The 13,664-nt window shown below is 40.6% G+C and overlaps 1 protein-coding gene across 5 annotated transcripts in view; it reads right to left on the bottom strand.

The window, feature by feature from the left end:
* Window positions 1–13,664, bottom strand: part of LOC121892434 — an 82,003-nt gene that overhangs the window by 3,998 nt on the left and 64,341 nt on the right. The window contains exons 3-5 of one of the 5 annotated variants that reach the window (XM_042405470.1): window positions 2,392–2,484; window positions 1,837–1,910; window positions 1,437–1,600 (exon numbers count right to left, since the gene is read on the bottom strand). The exons of 1 other annotated variant lie outside the window; for it this stretch is intronic. The gene's annotated coding sequence lies outside the window, so the exon portion shown is untranslated. The remainder of the gene's footprint in view (window positions 1–1,436; window positions 1,601–1,836; window positions 1,911–2,391; window positions 2,485–13,664) is intronic. 3 more of the 5 variants (XM_042405472.1, XM_042405473.1, XM_042405474.1) reach the window with 3 other exon arrangements.

The following is a 13,664-nucleotide window of genomic DNA, read 5'->3' as shown; positions in this document are numbered from 1 at the left end:
ATTACAAAAACCTTATTGACACACAGACACACAGAAAACCTGAGGCCAGTAAGTTTTATTCCAGACTGAGAGTATTGGTTGGTTTCTGGGTTTCTTTGCAAAACACTGTTATAATGAAGCTGGGGCCCAACAGCTTTTATTTATTTTTTTGCCATGGGGCCCCTTAAATATCTGGCTATGGTGATAAGTATAAACATATTATATATTGTATTAACTCAGCACACTTTTTCAGTATGGAGAATACACCTACCTTCTGTCGTATTTGAGATTTTGATGTTAGTTTCCATGCTGACATTACACTAAAATCTCTTAAATCAATCTTAATATCACACAGATATCTAGGTATATAAAGGTCTGGGTAGGGAAAAATCATAGAGTGATGCATTTCTGGAATTGATCTCTGATTGCACTTTTTAAATTAGTTTTTAAAGCCCATCCTACAAGTGACCTAACCCCAACAGATCTATGTAATATCTGCATTCAAGCTGAAATGTGAAAATCACCTAAGCTTATGGTTATACAGTTTGTGCATATAATGACGTGGTCACGAGTCTCATAAAATCTACATATTTTTCACATTTCAGGTATTTTAGATGCTATTTGTATTGAAAAGCACAGTGCACACAACACCCCAGAGATGTTCAGGCCCGTTCAGTCCTGTGATGGTTTCCCATCAGGCCAAGAGATGTCAGTGTTGCTACATGTCAGCGCAGCAGGAAACAGAGCACAGCAAATACTGTGTGTATGTGTGTGTGTGGTGTCACTATAGGTGATGCTTGGCGAAACTGCCTGAGGCGTGCAGCATGTTGCCAGCGGCCGCCTCCTCCTTCGTGTCTCGCATGAGCATCAGTGTTTCACATGAGGGGGGGGGGGCATCGTGGTGAACCTGGTTAGTGATTCTGAACTGTTTGGTTTTCCTGGGGCAGAGGTTCTCTTCAAGAGAGGTGGAAACAGGGTTATTAGAACAAAATATTAGAATAATTTTCCATTTTTACACCAATTTCAGCTTCTCTTAATGAGGCCAGAAGGTCAGAGCAGGTAATCTGACAAATTTTGTGAACCTAAATCCAAACATTATTCATAATTGTTTTCGTACATCCTCAACAAGTTCAAATTTGAAAATGAAATCCAGCAGAAGTCTGAATTCAGACCACGTAGCCCAAAATTATCCAAACAAGACTCCCACAGGACAACAGTTCCCTCTGTTATCCTGTGGCCTCAGGGCCAAATGTGACTGTTCACCACACAGTGCCATCTGGTGGTGGAAAAGGGATATAAGACAAACATTTCCAAATGATCTCCACCTAAACAAAGACTTTCAGGTCATAAAGAAAGTCTTGTTTTCATGATCTTAAACACTTTGCTTTGATCTTTCCTACAGTAGCTTCATCTGTACTGATCCCATGTAATCATAAACTGCTTGGTATTCATCTCACCTCTGCATTCTCCTGGTTTTTCCACAGTTACAGCGATGGCTGCTGGAAGCACTACGAGGAGGGAGTGTGATTAAAGCTGACTGGGCCCCCACGAATGTGATACGCCAGCCGATATGAAGCATGTCAACGAAGAGATGAGGTAGGGAGGGAAAATCTTCACATGTCTGGGATGAAAGATAGAACCAGAGAGGCTGTCTCAGTTTCTCACAGGCAGCCTTCACCTCAGCATCACCTTTTGCCATTTGCAGATGTGGAGAAGCTGCAGAGTTGAAAGTGCTGTAGTGGATTTTTCTTACTACTGTATGAAGTAATCACAAGGCTGAGCTATTAGTCATCAGACTAGTCAACAAATACACAGATCAATATGTTTGTTTATAAGGAATATGAATGATGTGAATACCGTGGGCTTGGAGGTTGCTTGAAATGTTGGATGTGTTAATAACGTTGGCAGACACTCGAACCAAGAACTCCTATCTGCAGATTGCCACAAACACCAAAATACAAACAGAAATGTGCAGCAGGATTTGAACAATTAACCCTTTTTGACATAAAGGTGAAAGATAATGAACCTCAGCAGGACAAACCAAGATTATACAGAGAAGAATAAAACATTCAGTTTTGGTTTGAGGTGTTCGGTACATGCTGGAACAATTCTTTAACACCAAATCCTTGAGCTTTCTGCATTGGAGCTGGATAGATGGAGCTAAAACAGTACTTATGTGGGCCTAGTTCTGTACAGAATAAAACTATTTGAACCAGCAACTGACTGAACTTCAGAGAGTTAGAAGCAGTGCTGGATATCACGGTGTTATGAACAGTGATGCTATCATTTGCTGCTCATGATGAGATTGCTTAGCTTAGGAAAAAAATGGACAAACTACAAACTCTGCAGCTACAAATCTTTGAAATGAACTGCGCAAAATGAATCAAAACAGCCAGCTGATTTGTAACTTACACCACTAAATCCTCAGAGAACGTCCACCAGGCACAGCTGCATCACTGTCGGGCTTCATCGTAGTGAGCCGGTGCCAAAGTCCATCCATCCCTCCTATAAAAGCCTGTATTTATTAACAACTTACATGACGTTGCTTTGTCTTTACATTCTTACAATAAAACTTGCTTTTCTTGTTTATGTCACTTCTTGAAAGTCTGTGAAGCAGGAGAAAAACTTCTCTCTGCTAATATACTGCTAATATTCAGGAAATACAGATACAAAATCAGATCATAAATGAGCATTTCCTCATGAAACACTTCTAGAGGACAACGGGACCCCGACAGAGATGTGATGGAGCTGTGGTGAAACTGAAAATGGACATTTGGGTTAATCCTGTGGAGATGATCTCAGTGGATGAGGCTCCATCTTACTTTTGGCGCCATCTGAGTGTTTTAAAGAGAGCATAAAGAGAAGTCCAATGAATTGTTTTGGTTTGTTCTGATATCTCACAACCAGGATGACAAAGATGACTCTACACAGATTTTATAGTCCCCAGCTGCGTTGCCATATATATAAACAGCTACATTACCCAATATCTTAATGTTATTAAAGTGAACAGCTGGCGGGCCTGTGAGATTGTTTTTTTCTCCCATTACACAGTGCCTATATTCCAAATACATTTCATTTCGTTGCTGCCCTCTATTCAAAATCTGCTCACAAACTGTCATTGCTGGTGATAGCGTCTTGCGAGCCTTCAGGTTATGACTGGTTGCCACAAGCTGTACAGTTCATAAAGATGAGACAAAAAGAGAAGAAAAAACAACAAAGGAGGTCTTGTTATGTAAAAACAGGGTCTTAGTTCAGTTTGTGATACCTCGGTGCTACTTCCCAGATGTGCGGGAAAAAAAACGGAGAAAATAGGGAATCTGTCGGCTGTATATCGTCCCCTTGGTATAATAAGAGAAGCAGTCTGTTTAAACAGTATCTCTATGACCTCTTGGTGCACAGCAGCTCTGCAGGGATCTACAGGATTAACCGGCGCCTCTCAGGTAAGCTGATTCATAATAAATAGCAGCAACACTTTGAAAATACCCATAACAGCACATTAGCATTGAAATGAGGTAGCACTTTTGTCAGCAGGTAGTCCTGGGTCACAGAGACAAACGTTGAATACTGCTGGAGGTACATGAGCACACACTCTGCTGTCCCCTCCCAGGCCCAGTGCGCCTACATTGGTAATGTCAATAGTGTTAACATCCTGGCTCGTTTGCAGAAGAGCAGGGGCAGGGGAGGGATTCCTTCAGAGCACTGGAAGCCATCCATTTTGGACAGAATTCAGATTCATTTTATGCGCTACATACATGACAGACTTTTCTACATACGCTGTAAAATTTACAGGTTCATACAAAAGCCATGAGGTTGATAAGATTTGCACGTATCTTATAATCTTCGTTTCAACTGGCTATAAAACGGTTCTTGTTGTTAACTTAGCATTTATATTGGTTGTTACAGGATGCACCCTCATCTCCTGCAGTAAAGGTTCTCAGAATTTCAAAAGGCAAGTGCATGAATAGTCACATACAGTATTTAGTAACCGGCAGGAGCATGTTTATATGTGTTTTGTCGAGCACATAATGTGAATTTTGCACTCCAGGGAACATTTAAGTGGCAGGTCTATAGGGCTGTGTTCAGAGTCCAAGTTGCATAAGAGCAAAATCATGATCTGCCGGTTATTGAAATTATAGAGTAAAACATAGCTGGCTCTGAGACACAATCCTATACCTGCCAAGCTCAGCTGTCAAAAAACTGAGTTTTTTTATGGTTTATTCAAAATCCCATCAATGGCCTGTTCTCTCGAGTGAATATTGCAGAGCACAGATTGTTCTTTCAATGGCAAATAAAAGGTTTCCTCTCTCTTACTGTTCTTTTATTTAGGGATCTGTTATACTGTGTTCAATCAGATGTAGCATCTGGAGTCGCCATGCTGTGTGTCGGCCTCTTTTTAGTGAAATCTGAACTCTAACTCAACTTCTCAAGGTAAATAAAACCTTCAAACATTGAGAATTTCATATGTTTACCAGCCTTTTTGGATGATTTCTGCATAATGTGAGGATTCTGTGTACTCACCAAGGAAAGAAAAGGCTTTAGTAAGATTGATTCTCAAAGCTGCTGTTGTCCAAACACTTAACATGAGCTTAGCATGCAACAACAAGAATCCTAACAGCATGACAAGAGCGCTCTGCAACAGCTGCACGGCTCGTTCATGAATACAAATCAAATCGTACGCCACTTTCAATTAGATCTTCAAAAAAATACTTGTGTGGAACAATTCACAAAGGACATGTTTTATTAGTATGTTAGGTATCACAAGCAGTACGTGAGTGAAAGCAGAGTGTTAAGTCATTATTTATGAATGTCTGATAGGGAGCTGTTGTTTGGGTGCTTGTGCGTAATGATTCAAAAATTGTTTATTGCCCATTATCACGTCTAACCAGGATCAGATTCGGCTCACACCTTGCCTGACGACTGAAGAAACACTCGCCTAAGCTAGTTGTGAAATGCTATACATCATCACCTAACCGCAAAAACAAACTGTCCTTGGCAGATAATGTTCCATAAAGTTGCTTGAGCTGGCTGATTTTCCTCTCTGCAAGACATTTGTCAGGTTTCTCTGACACCGGGACAATTTCTGCTCCTTGCTCATATATCACAGAAGTAAAGGTGATGAGTTCTTTTTTGAAGTTGTCAGCTGAAAATAGTCGTACTGACATTCCAAATCACATATATGACATTCACAAAGCGAGCAGAAAACTTTCTATCTGTTATCTCGCAGCCCCGCTTCAACTCTGACATGGCCGAGCTGCCATCGTGCAGAGGCCTTCATGCACCGATATGGCAGATGTGACTGAAAGGTGCTCTTTAGGTGCAGACACCTGCATCATGCAGCCTGGCATTAGCTCATGATGCCCGCTGTGGTAGCTGTCACTACAGGTGAGTGTCTCCACAACAGAATGCCATTTTCTCTGCTTCGTTTCTCCAGACCCCTGCTGCTCGGTCCACAGTTTAACTATCAACCTCTGACATTTATCAGCTGTGTGGTAAAAGTGCAAGACTCTAAAAGGGTTTATGGAGGATGATGCGCCAGGTCTCCTGTTTTATCTGCTCAGGCTTGAAGATAATGTGGGTTTTGAGAATGTGGCCTAACCGGAAACTTTGGCTCTTGCCCTCTGTATGCTGATGTTTGTGCTGCCATTTGAGCAAAGCTGCAAACACAGAAGAAGACATAGAAATGGCTTGGCAATATCTCAGACAAGAAAATAACAGCATCGCGACTCATGACAGTGGAAGGTTGGATGCACAAAGCCTCCACAAATCTTAACCATAACTATACCAGAAAAGACACATTTGTAGGTATTTTTAACGATTTTGGAGCTTTGTGCCACATCAGAAAATACTCATATGGATTGTTTTCAACTGCAATGACAATCTGACTTTTGGAGGACTTGTTGCTAAGGCCACATGTCCCCTCTCTCTCCCTCTCCTGCCCACTCAATCTCCTCTATTTACTCTCCAACAAAGGAGAAATGACAAGGATATTTGCTACTTAAGGCTGGTATACTCAAAGGACGCCCTTATATAATCAACATATGAATATGAAACAACTGGGAATGGAGTTGGGAGGACCAAAGGCATGTAAATTACAGATATCTTAAAAGAGAATGCCATACAGAGAATTTCTGCATGTTAAACCCTCTCTCGTCACCACTCACCCTTTTGGTAAACATGAAGCGTCGCCTTAGATCTATTTCTCATCATGTCCTCCCCTCTGACTTCCTTGAGGAGTGCTCATTGTTCAGAAGTGATTGGGCCTTAAAGGAACAGACTCTCTAGATGACTCTGTTTATTTGTGTGTGTGTGTGTGTGTGTATTTGACACAGAAAGATAGAGGGAAAAGGAGAGAGAGACAGTTTTTTGAGAGCCCATCTTCCGATCTAGAACCAATTTCTATGCAAATGCTTCGACCTGATTTGGAAGAAGCTGCCATTGTTCGGCGTGGGCAGGCAGGGTTAAGGTGTCATAAGACTCAGCAACCGAGCTGGCCGACACATAAAACACCGCATATGCTCATATTTCCTGAGCTGACAAACTCGCCATGTGATGCATTTTAGTGCAGCGGCACGCGACTGGAGGGCAATACTTTACACGGCTGTGACAAACAGCTGTAGGGGAGAATCACACCTTGCAGGGGGAAGAAGGCCAGCAAACTAATCGTGAGACTGCGGGGAAATGTTCCTCTTAGCCAATGGGGCAGAAACCCGGGTGCTCATATTTCTCGGCCACTATATTGAAGCCCTGAAGCATCATTCAGGTAACAAATATCAGCGTCTGGTTGTTGCAGTGCTTCTCTGCGGCAGCCGGGCAGCTCCTTTCATCAAGCGCTACAGGGGACGTAGCACAAAACCATGTGTGCCATTGCTGTTAATGGTTGTTGGCCGTGATGGTTAGCTATTGTTGTCGGCCATAAAAATAGCATAGAGCAGTTGAGTGAGCAGCATTGCGACGCAGTTACATTTCTAGGCCGCAGCAAGCATGAAAGTGGAAGAGAGAGGAGCTCCAGGATTTTCAAAAGAATACATAAATAGATGGCAAAGGATTTTCTCTGAGATTTGCGGCCTCGCATTTTCATTCACTCGCTGTCCTTCATACACACACACGCCCACTCACAAACGCATAGGGAACTTTGTGTGACTACAGAGGAGAGTGATGACCCCTATTTCACTTATGTGTTCCTGGATGAGTTCAGACACTGAAGGGAGCATAAGCAATCTCGCCTGCAGCGCCGGCAATGCGCTGCCCTGCATTCGTTATGTGCGATTCTGATTTAAGCAGAGACTACCTCCACCCTCTGTGGGGAAGGCCATATCACACCTTCAGTAAAATATTCCTTATCACTATGCAAACATGCGCCCGAAGAAAAGTTTTGTACTCTTGCCATCACAGCGAGTAAGAGGAGCCAACTCCTCCAGTTAATTACGTGCTCAGATGGTCTCACTGACACATGGTACTGTAGATCAGTGGCACTCAAAGTCCCGCTAAGGGGACCCTTGCAGCCTATGAAAGACTTCTGAGTGGCCCTTGAACATTTTCCAGCATGAAACATCTTCTGCCCTGGACTACAGAACCACCTTCTTAAAGATGACAGGACCTGTAATCAATGTTTAACAACTTCATCCACAGTTACAATTCCTGAAAGAGATGCAATTTTCAAGCACTGCATTCTTATTTTAACAAAATATCTGTTGTGTTACATTCCGATACTGATTATTATGAAGCTTTTTCCTTATCCTTTAGGCTTTACATGGAAAAAATCCTCTGCAACACAAGAGGCAGCAAGAGCAGGTTGGTGAGCAGCTAGTCGCTAACATTAGTCTGACTGTTCAACAGCTGCCTGGAAGTGACAGTGTGACAGAAACAAAAAAGTAAAACAATTTGTTAAAAAAAAATGCTAAAACACTCTGTAAAGCTGAGGGGAACTGCAGTGTCTGGTGATAATTCTTTGTGGGTTTTCTCTACGAGCAATCACTTTTACCTTACACTTTTTATCCACTCTTATAAAAATATTGATTAGTCCAACTTTAATAAAATATAAGTAGGAAAGCTTCACAGTAGCATCTCAGCATGCTGACTGCAGTAAAGGCACCAAAGCATTCTATATAAAAACAACAACAACAAAAAAAAATCATTTTTCAGATCCAATATGATGATCCATACTGTACAATCAGATTAAGCCCAAAAGTGATATGTGTGAGTCATAAAATGATGGGCCTTCATTTCCGTGGCACAGATAAAAATCAAAGAAGGATGAAATGCAAATTACTGAAGCAATAATTTGTGCGGTGTTAGCGGCAGGCCAGGATGAGCAAAATTCCATTTTAACGTCATGCATTAAGAAACATAAAACAAATAACCGAGGAGCATTAGAGCATAAAAATAAAGCATGAAATATACTTTGACACTTTGAATATGAATTTCACACAAAAAAGCCTGACTTGTCCCTGAAAAGTAGATTGGATTAACAGAGACAATTATAGAAAGGGAAGATGAGAAACACATTATATAAAGGTAACATACAGGGTGACACATTTAGCAAACTAAAAACATATAATAGGGAATAAATATTTAAAATAATTACATTTTCTCCATTCAGCACCACAACAACCAAATAATCTAAAAGAGCAGTAAACAGGCCTGATAAGATTTTATCTCTCAGTGCTCTCTTTTCATGGCTCATACCAAGTTGAGTCTGTGTGATATGATGAAAAACTTAGTAACTATTGTGCTTACTACTGTAAACTATGTGTTTACAGCAATAATCAATAATGTTTTCATTCAATCGACTTTAAACATGGATCTTTTTGTTATTTCCTCATATTGCCTTCCACTTCTCTTTAACCAATATTTAAAGGTAGAGTCAGTCATTCTGGAGAGAGATTGTTGATATTTGTACACCCAAACAGAAGCTCTGCACCCTAAATTCATGGATGCGCATTGCCATGGCAACAACCAAAAGAGAAATACGGTGGAATCCAGAGAGATGCGTCAGCTGTAGGGTCACTTCTGTTCCTCTCACACTTTATCACAAGCAGAAAAAAAAATTCACCTCACGTGAGCACAACAGTCCATCCGCACTCTGCAGCCTCCCTACTTCTCACTCAACCTGCGTTCAGCGTCTCCGTCCACAGGAGCAGCCGTCTGTCAGCTGCAGCTTCTGGGGAGCTGAGAAGACAACGGCCAGACAAACTGCCTTCACCGAGCTGACTGACGGCAGAAATTTACTGAACTAAAATAGTTTACATGTCGGCTCCACGGGAGGAAATCAACAGTGTTTGTATTTATTGATTGATTGAAACATCTATACAGCGGGATATTTGTGTAATTTAAACAGCTGCCTGCTCAGATTACACTTCACTAAACATGACAGAAACAGACTCAGAGCATAAAAAAACACAGGGGGTCTCCGTGAGACTGTCTTGGATTCAGTGTGGATTGATACATTTAATTAAAATGGAAACGTATCTGTTCTTTGAGAAAACACTTTCTATGCGATTTGGCCATGGTCTCTCTCCAGTTCACAAGCCCTCCCCGACCATTAAACGGGTGCTGGAGACTGTCATGTCCTCACACAGACAGTTGCTCTGATGACTTCCCCCTGTCCTGTACACGAGCACGAATTCCCCGTGCTGATTGGCTGGAGTAGCGTTGTGTGGTTCGCTCCGAGCCTACATGCCCATTTGCAGAGCCAGTGCTATGTATGGACACCGTATTTTTTTTCAGCACACACACAGAACAGACAGATAGTGGACCGTGCGGAGATATTCGCTGAATTTGACATAAAAGTGTCGAAAAGAATCGCTGTCTTTGCCTTTAATGTTCAAATAGTTTTGCACGCCGTTGTGCCCCAGACATGTGCATTAAGTGCCAGAACAGCAACAGGATCAGAGGCCTGTACTATGAAGCAAATTCAACATACCCAGAATATCTTTTCGTTAGCATTTTGTTAACATTGGCCATCGATAACCAGTACTATGAAACTGGGGTTTTCCTGTCTAGCCACAAGCGTGATGTGAAAGAGGCGGGGTTGTAAATTTTGAGAAACATCATCAGAACTATAAATGAAGTACTTCATATGATATGAAATGAGAGTGATACCAAGTACCCATGGAAAACTTGTGTTTTAGGGACAGCAAAAAGTCATATTCAACAAGGTGAAATGTAAAACAACAGAATAAGAAGATGTAGAAACACTAGAAATAATTTCCTCATATTAAAAGTAAGCTACGGCTTAAAATACATGTAGGAATTATTATATATGGCTTAAGTATAGAGTGATTATTTTCTGCTATTTAGTTGGATGATGAAGAAACCATCTGAATATGTCACATAAAAAAACCCTTAAAAGTAATGCCAGACTGTTTCTGCTACTGAAGCAAAGAGTGGAAAAGTAGTTAATGACTGATGAGGTCTATCTGACCCAAATGTTGTTTTGTAATCAGGGAGCCAATTAACAGTGTGGATTATTTTTCTAATAAAAGACAAGCTTTCGCTTTTATTTCCACTTATCATCACACAGTTGTCTCATGTTATTCTGAGCTGCAGTGATGGAATCAGAGTGTAAAATCATCCACACTGTCAGCTTCACTCCGGGGATAAATAAACTTTATACTATTAAAATGCAGCTAAAATCATCATGATGTGTTTAGTTCGATCTCTCCATTTGTTAGAAGCTCTGTTTGAAAACCAGAATGGAAATAGAAAGCCTGGAACAATAAAATGTTTCCACTAACCTATAAAAATATATATTGCTCTTTTTTTACTTGTCACTTTATTGTAAACTCAGGACTTTTGTCCATGTCCAGTTATTTGACTGGTCAGTGGTTGGAGTGTTGACAGGTTGTGATGCAATCCTCTGAAGTTAAGCTGTTCAGCATAAGTTACCATGCCGATGAACCCTGGTAAGAAGTGAACCACCATCATAAGCCTGAAAACTGAGAGTTAAACCTAAAGTTACCTTACTAACCCCAAATCCTGCTTTATAGTTCAGGCCTCAAGTCTCTTTAAGAAAATCAGATGAACCACAGCTGGGTTCATTTACACCTTCATTCTTAGTAAATAAATTGAAAAATTACAGTCATTCAAATGTTTGCAATCCTGACAATAACTGACAACAGGCATAATAAATAACCACCCTTAGCCTGCTGTCAAACCCGTCTCACACTCCTTTGGAAAAGAGCAATTTATAATGAGTGCAAATGAAAGAAATATAAGACACACTGAGTATTTGTACAAAGTAAACAATAGATTATTCCTCAGCAGATGGCCCAGTTGTCATGGATTTGCAGCACCCTTTAAGGACTTTAAGCCAAAAGTTAAGCTTCAAAGTTTTCTCTTGTGAGAGAGAAAATGTTCATTTCTGAAGGAAGATGTACAATGTTCAATTCATGGGCAAAATGTTTACAAAGGAATGTTGTAAGTTAAGCCTTGTCATAATGATTTCATCTACAAGGCCTCTGTCTCTCTGACCCTGGGTGCCCATTTTCCCTCTTCTCAGGTTGCACAATCTGTGCTATAGTATAAGAACTGACAGTTTCTTGTGTGCCTTTTTGGTGTGACTATATCCATGTATACACTGTGCCAAAGGCTTTATATTTGTTTTCAATAAACTTCATATAGTCAAATAAGCATCAACTGGAGCCTGTGGAGTTTCTTCATCTTTATTCTTCATCAAAAGTGACATCGGACAAGGCGACAAGAATTTCTCCATCAATTCTTAACCTTGAAAACAGCAAATGAAGATCATGTGATATGATCCAAAGCTCCAGAACAACAGCTAAATGGACCTTGAGGTGCTGTTTCCAAAGTCAAGAAGGAACTTTGGCATTCGATAATCAATATTTTTCATAACAATTTAATAACAATGAATCAAATGACATTGTGTAATGTCAGACGTGTTGCTCGTAGTGTTGAACCTACAGAGAATTATCAGTGACTCTGCAGCTTCCCTCAGCTTTATAGAGCGTTATAGCGAGTTTCTGCTCATTGTTTAGCTGCGTGGCTGCAAATTCACTGTTTTGGTTCACTCTTAGCATTCTCATAGCATCGTTTTTGGCAGCAGCAGGCAGCTATTTTCAGAGAAAAAGCTCTAAAAGCCCACTGTACACTGCCTGCCCAGCAGCAAACAGCAAACAGACACAGTTAGCAACTAGTTGGAGAACATAATGGAGCATTTAGCAGCTAAAGAGCTGGTAGAGATCCAAAACAGAACTAAAAGAGAGTGAATATTTGACTACATTCACCAAGTGGCCAGAAATATGACTCCAAATGAGTGATAATGTCCTCCGTAAGTGCTGGACATGTAAAGAAGCTACAAAAGTTTGCTAACAAGTTCAACATATTAACTTAAAAGGTTAAGATATGTTGTGTTCACAACTTGTTTCTGCTGGCCCCAAGTGCCCCAAAAAATCAGTTAATGTAGTTTAACGTGTTCAGAGAATATGGAAATTCAATTCAATGGCAACAAGGCAAACTCCATCTGCTGATGAAGATCATGGGATATGATGAAAGCTCCAGAAACTAAACGGACCTTATATTGAGGTACAGATGATCCAGTCACTTAATCTGTTGCATTTTTTCAACGACAATTCTTTCAAAAAAAAAAACGACATCTTTTAATCTGCTACTGTCAACCAGTTCATGAGAATACATGTCACTTTTTAAAAAATCAGATATCTCACTTCACTTATGTGTCAAGTCTTCATTTATTCTGCCTGTCAGAATCTGAAAAACTCAAGAGTCTCCTCTATCCACGGATCAAAAATCACACCATGCTGCTGATGGCTGTTTCTGAACCACTCAGAGCTGTTAACCTCATTTCATTCTCAGGATTAATAAGCATCAGGAGAGTGAAGCCTCTCAGGGTGCTGCTGAGATCTTTGGCTCAGTGGAGGATTTCTCAACGTTTTCTCTCCCCCCACTGCCTTCCCTTCTACTCGCTGGGTGTCTCATTACAGCGGCGCAGGACCAGGTAGGGGAAGAGTCTGCTGGAATACCCACCTACGGACATTTCAAAACTCTCTCTACTGCAGTCCTGTCATTACACCTGATGTGGAAGTCATTTAAATCAAAGTTTATTGATCTCAATCTGGAACATTATACATCCCTGGAACATCAAAATAATAAATCCAGACAGGTAGGTAGCTATTATAGAAGGTGTATGGCATGTAAATCATGCTTTTGTAGCGCAAATGTTGTCTTTGAATATTCATGTGTTTTGTTATACTGATAGTGATAGTGGATTTTTGGTGAAATTACATTTGAGTAGATGCAGTTTTGGGGATGTGCTCTAGCTAATCAAAAGGTTGCACAAACCTAGGTAAATGTTTTTATTTGGAGGTAAAACCAAAAGTCAATGCAGCTGTAATGTGGGCAGTGATCCCTCACTGCATGGGGAAATCATGTGCAGACATCTACAGTAAGTACGGTAGGTCAAAGTTAAACCAGGAAATCAGTCTGTAAACTGTGATACTTGTTTACAACAGACTTTTGGGTAATAATTTTATTTCTCGCCTTTGTTGTCTCTTATAAAGAAGTTTAGCGAACCTGAAAATTCATTTTTGTTTGCCCTATTGGATTTCTTGGTGAGGTTGCCTTTTTCCCACATCTCAGTGATTAGCTGTAAAAAAAACTGGAATGATCCTTTAATTACTACTCAATACAGAGAAGGAAACTATTCTGTA

This window comes from Thunnus maccoyii, chromosome 24 (genome assembly GCF_910596095.1).
Source record: "Thunnus maccoyii chromosome 24, fThuMac1.1, whole genome shotgun sequence".
NCBI classification, from domain to species: Eukaryota; Metazoa; Chordata; class Actinopteri; order Scombriformes; family Scombridae; genus Thunnus; species Thunnus maccoyii.
Note: the sequence above shows the minus strand (reverse complement) of the source record. Positions and strands in the feature narration are given on the sequence as shown.